At 41.9% G+C, this 6,396-nt stretch overlaps 1 protein-coding gene across 1 annotated transcript in view; it reads left to right on the top strand.

The window, feature by feature from the left end:
- LOC122554277 (uncharacterized) overlaps positions 1–6,396 on the top strand; it is a 260,968-nt gene that overhangs the window by 44,216 nt on the left and 210,356 nt on the right. The gene's annotated exons all lie outside the window — the stretch shown is intronic.

Below are 6,396 nucleotides of genomic sequence, written 5' to 3' on the forward strand. Positions count from 1 at the left end.
CACTCCCACAGGCAGCGCATTCCATGCCCCCACCACTCTCTGGGTAAAGAACCTACCCCTGACATCCCCCCTATACCTTCCACCCTTCACCTTAAATTTATGTCCCCTTCTAACACTCTGTTGTACCCGAGGAAAAAGTTTCTGACTGTCTACTCTATCTAATCCTCTGATCATCTTATAAACCTTTATCAAGTGACCCCTCATCCTTCACCGTTCCAATGAGAAAAGGCCTAGCACTCTCAACCTATCCTCGTACGACCTATTCTCCATTCCAGGCAACATCCTGGTAAATCTTCTGTGCACCCTCTCCAAAGCTTCCACATCTTTCCTAATGTGAGGCAACCAGAACTGCACACAGTACTCCAAATGTGGCCTAACCAAGGTCCTGTACAGCTGCAACATCATTTCACGACTCTTGAATTCAATCCCTCAATCATTCAATCATTAGCTAATGAACGCTAATACACTATAGGCCTTCTTACAAGTTCTATCCACCTGAGTGGCAACTTTCAAAGATCTATGAACATAGACCCCCAAGATCCCTCTGCTCCTCCACCTTACTAAGAACCCTACCGTTAACCCTGTATTCCGCATTCTTATTTGTCCTTCCAAAGTAGACAACCTCACACTTGACAGGGTTGAACTCCATCTGCCACTCCTCAGCCCAGCTTTGCATCATATCTAAGTCTCTTTGCAGCCGACAACAGCCCTCCTCACTATCCACAACTCCACCAATCTTCGTATCGTCTGCAAATTTACTGACCCACCCTTCGACTCCCTCTTCCAAGTCATTAATAAAAATTACAAACAGCAGAGGACCCAGAACTGATCCCTGCGGAACTCCACTTGTAACTGGGCTCCAGGCTGAATATTTACCATCTACCACCACTCTCTGACTTCGACCGGTTAGCCAGTTTTCTATCCAACTGGCCAAATTTCCCTCTATCCCATGCCTCCTGACTTTCCGCATAAGCCTACCATGGGGAACCTTATCAAATGCCTTACTAAAATCCATGTACACTACATCCACTGCTCTACCCTCATCCACATGCTTGGTCACCTCCTCAAAGAATTCAATAAGACTTGTAAGGCAAGACCTAGCCTTCACAAATCCGTGCTGCTGTCCCTAATCAAGCAGTGTCTTTCCAGATACTCATAAATCCTATTCCTCAGTACCCTTTCCATTACTTTGCCTACCAGCGAAGTAAGACTTAAGGCAGTAGGAGTATACTTAAGAGTGAAAGCAGGAGGGCAAAAAGGGGACATGAGATAGCTTTGGCAAATAGAGTTAAGGAGAATCCAAAGGTTTTTACAAATACATTAAGGACAAAAGGGTAACTAGGGAGAGAACAGGGAAATAGATGCTGACACCTTGAAAAATGTCCATATTACAGAGGAAGAAGTGCTGAATATCTTGAAATGCATAAAAGTGGATAAATCCCCAGGAACTGGTCAGGTATACCCTCGAACTCTGTGGGAAGCTAGGGATGTCACAGCTGGGCCTCTTACTGAGATATTTGTATCATCGATAGTCACAGGTGAAGTGCCAGAAGACTGAAGGTTGGCTAACATGTTGCCACTGTTTAAGAAAGGTGGTAAGGAAATTCCAGGGAACTATGGACCAGTGAGCCTGATGTCGGTGGTGGGCAAGTTGTTGTAGGGAATCCTGATAGACAGAATGTACATGTATTTGGAAAGGCAAGGACTGATTAGGGATAGTGAACATGGCTTTGTGCATGGGAAATCATGTCTCACAAACTTGATTGAGTTTTTTGAAGAAGTAACAAAGAGGATTGATGAGGGCAGAACGATGGACGTGATCTATATGGACTTCAGTAAGACGTTCGACAAGGTTCCCCATGGGAGACTGATTAGCAAGGTTAGATCTCATGGAATACAGGGAGAACTAGTCATTTGGATACAGAACTGGCTGAAAGGTAGAAGACAGAGGGTGGTGGTGGAGGGTTGTTTTTCAGACTGAAGGCCTGTGACTGAAGGAGTGCCACAAGGACCGGTGCTGGGTCCTCTACTTTTTGTCATTTACATAAATGATTTGGATGTGAGCATAAGAGGTATAGTTAGTAAGTTTGCAGATGACACCAAAAGTGGACAGTGAAGAAGGTTACCTAGGATTACAACGTGATATTGATCAGATAGGCCAATGGGCTGAGAAATGGCAAATGGATTTAATTCAGATAAATGCGAGGTGCTGCATTTTGGGAAAACAAACCTCAGCAGGACTTATACACTTAATGGTAAGGTCCTAGGGAGTGTTGCTGAACAAAGAGACCTTGGAGTGCAGGTTCATAGCTCCTTGAAAGTGGAGTCGCAGGTAGATAGGATAGTGAAGAAGGCTTTTGTTATGCTTTCCTTTATTGGTCAGAGTATTGAGTACAGGAGTTGGGAGGTCATGTTGCAGCTGTACAGGACATTGGTGAGGCCACTGTTGGAATATTGTGTGCAATTCTGGTTCCTTTGTATTGGGAAGATGTTGTGAAACTTGAAAGGGTTCAGAAAAGATTTACAAGGATGTTGCCAGGGTTGGAGGATTTGAGCTCTAAGGAGAGGTTGAATAAGCTGGGGCTGTTTTCCCTGGAGCATTGGAGGCTGAGGGATGACCTTATAGAAGTTTGCAAAATCATGAGGGGCATGGATAGGATAAATGGACAAATGGACAATTTCCCCCTGGGGTGGGGGAGTCCAGAACTGGACGGCATAGGTTTAGGGTGAGAGGGAAAAGATATAAAATAGTCCAAAGGGACACCTTTTTCTCGCAGAAAGTGGTACGTGTATGGAATGAGCTGCCAGAGGAATTGCAACTTTTAAAAGGCATTTAGATGGGTATATGAATAGGAAGGGTTGGGAGGGGTATGGGCTGGGTGCTTGCAGGTGGGACAGATTGGATTGGGATATCTGGTCGGCGTGGACACGTTGGATCAACAAGTCTGTTTCCATGCTGTACATTTCTATGACTCTATGACTCCATCTGCAGTATTTTGTTCCTGCGGGCTGAATTATGTCCTTTTACTCTGACACAAGGATACGGAATCCTATGCCCTATCCCTATTGTTACCCATTTAGTATTTCTGAGTAGAAAGCAGATAAGATATCATACCGTACAAAATCAAATAGAAGTAACCGAGCCAAGTCCAGGGACACAGTTTTGGAATAGTTTTTTTTTAAATAACTGTGCTATGTCAAATTCTTTGAATTGTTATTTCTTTCTTGCATTCAACTGACCATAGGGATACATTTATTATTTCTGTCAGGTCTCAGTTACTGTTTTTCTCACTGCCTTACATGTTGCGTAACTTTCTGACATGTGCCTGTGAGTTTGTTTTTACTTTACAACTGCATTTTTTGATTCTGGTTTCTTATCTTTGCTTGCTTTTACGAACCTACTCCACCTCTGCCAGATATTTTGAGCCCTCATCGATCTGTAGATTATTGGATTGCTTCTCTGATATCCAATGGATGTGTAGAAATTTCTTCCAATTGAATGATGGAGAGAATTAAGTTGTTTACTTTAATCTCCATAACAAATCCCATTTCCTGACTGTCAATTCCATTCATCTCCTGGCAATTGTCTAAGACTGAACCAGATTGTTCACAAACTTAATGCGAGATTCTGATCACATATCTGTTCCATCACTTAAGACTGCCTTTTTGATCATCTGTGCATCATCCACTCCATCCTTACCTCAAGTCATCTGCTGCCAAATTCCTGATCAATTGTTACCTTTAGACTTGACTATTCCAATATTTCCCTGGCTGTTCTTCCACATCCTACTCCCTCTAAACTTGAGGTCATTTGCTGTTCGTATCCTAGCTCATACCTAGTTCCTTTCAGCCATACCCCTGTGTTTACTGACCTGTACTGGCTCTAGGTTTTTAAATTGATTTTAAAATTTTTAAATTCAAATTCAATTTAAATCAAAATTCAAATTCCTCCATGGCTTTGTTAATCCCTATCTTGATAATGTCCTTTAGCCTCACAACTCTCAAATATAATGAACTATTTTCTAGTTTTGCCCCTCCTAGGCTTTCCTGATTTTATTTGCTCCCTGTAGGGATTGTAATGAAGCTAGCCAGGTGGACCTCATAGAATATGAGCTCTGTAATTGGAGTGTTAATCTGGTCCAATTAGGGAGCCCTGGCTGACAGGTAAGAAAAACAGGAGCTTCAGAGGTTCTGTTCAATCTGAGAGGTGACTGTGAGGAAGCTGGATCAGTGTCAAGGGCTCTGCACGTGTAAATAAAGAGTGACCTGATGACAGGATACTGGCCTATGTGGAGTTATTTCACTCCCATTTTAATGGCCATGCCTTCATAGAATCTCTACAGTGTGGAAATAGGCTATTCGGCCTAACAGGTCCACAACAACTTTCTGAAAAGCATTCCACTCAGTGTCACCCCCCCCCCCCCCCCCCTTCAATATTGCTGTAATCCTGCATTTCCCATGGCTAACGCACCGATCCTACACATCTCTGGACACTATCAGCAATTTAGGATGGCCAATCCACCTAATTTGCACAGTGGGATGAAACTGGAGCATCTGAAGCAAACCCATGCAGATGTGGGGAGAATGAGCAAACACAGACAGTCTCCCAAGGCTGGAATTGAACCTGAGTCCCTGGCAGTGTGAGGCAGCAGTGCTAACCACCAAACCACCATGCCACTCCTTCTGTGGTTGGTGCCCTGGGATTCCCTCACTTTCTACTTGTTTACTGCTTTTAAGACCTTTCTTAAAAACCTTTTATCAAAGGTTACTCAGAGCCATATTTCCTTTATAATATTCCTGTGAAGTGTATTGGACTGTTTCATTACATTAGAGACACATTGTAAATTATTCTTCTCCCATTTCTCAATTCTTCTAATTGATACTATCCTTTGAACACCTTAAAGATCTGAACGATGAACATGTGACATGCAGCTTGTATTGGAACTTCAAATGTCACTGAAGAAAGTGAAAAATTACAAATGTCCTTAGATTGCCTCTCTTTGCATTTGATATGACATAACACTATCTAGCAGCTATTGTTCTGAGAGTGAGCAGTCTTAAGGACACTGGAGGAAAACTAGGATCCTTATGAAATGGTGATATGAAAAGCTCTAGTAAAATATTCAACATTTTTTGAAGTTGTGACAAAAATTACAAGTGAAATTAAAAAGTATTTGTTGAAAAATATACTTTTCCAATCATTTGTAGTATTCCCAGAACCAATGGTTGCCACCCTTCTGCAAAAATGGGAATTATACTATGGTATAGTTTGACAGGCAACAGAGATTGTGAACTCCTGAATGGCAATTCTCTACATATGAATATTGACAATGAATACTAGTAGATTATTTGACCACTGAGGCCAGAACAACTGCTATTCCTATCCCAACCACCGAAATCACAGAGACTGGGACTGGCCATCTTATCAGGAACTGAAGATAAATTTGGGATCTTTACGTCTTTGCCTGAAAGTAAGTTTTTGAATTACCAACCTGCAAGGAAACCATATAGCCTGGCTGGTAGTATCATTGGTGGGAGGGAGAGAATGGAATGAGAAAAATACAAACAATGTTCAAGTGAAGCCAAAATACTCCTCTTCAGCTTCTGACTGACACAGTAAAGATCCTAGATGCTTTGCAGATTAGCGAATGCAAGACCTGAGATTTCCATGAAGGCCCGGGCAGCTATAACTGACTGGAATCTAGAAGGTCATCATTAACTTTCTATGACATTCACGGTTGCCTTTAGTGACCATGCAATGTTCAGATTTACTGAGATAACCTAGTGTATATGAAAGAGTCTGTAAACGGAAAAACACAAGGCAGGAAACTCATTGGTGCAGAGTAAGTTCAGATTTTGGATAGACACCAAGGTGTGGTGTTGCTAGAGTTGCTATTTTCTTGGTGATTCAAAGTGTGGTTCCGTGCAGCAAAAATGACTAATCATCCTGGGACAATTAGCTGATTGTGGATTGTGAGTCTTTCAGGAGCAGCCACGTTGCAGGGGAGTGACCAGGAAAAGCTGACAGTGATGACTAAGGTTTAACTACTGAGCATGTTACCAAAGCTGTTATTCATAAGGTGGGGGCTGTTTACCTATGATGATAACTCATATTACAGAAAGGAAATATGGATGCCTTCTAAATAATTTCACAGCATTTCAAGAGACATCAAACAAAAGTACAGTATTATCCATTTTATAATCAGATAATTGGAGGTTATTAAAATTTATGTTACTGAGGGTGTGTTTGATAAGGCATGGTCTACCGAATGGAGAAAAACTCAGAAACAATGCAATATTTATTATTTATTGTGGCAAGACGTCTAGAAAAATATCTTAGGGGTGTGTTACTGATAGGTGTAAAATGGTTTCTGTCTCAATGAGGGAGTTACAAAT

Source organism: Chiloscyllium plagiosum, unplaced genomic scaffold (genome assembly GCF_037043375.1).
Source record: "Chiloscyllium plagiosum isolate Xiang-an unplaced genomic scaffold, Cpla_swu_hap1 HiC_scaffold_9, whole genome shotgun sequence".
In the NCBI taxonomy this organism is placed as follows: Eukaryota; Metazoa; Chordata; class Chondrichthyes; order Orectolobiformes; family Hemiscylliidae; genus Chiloscyllium; species Chiloscyllium plagiosum.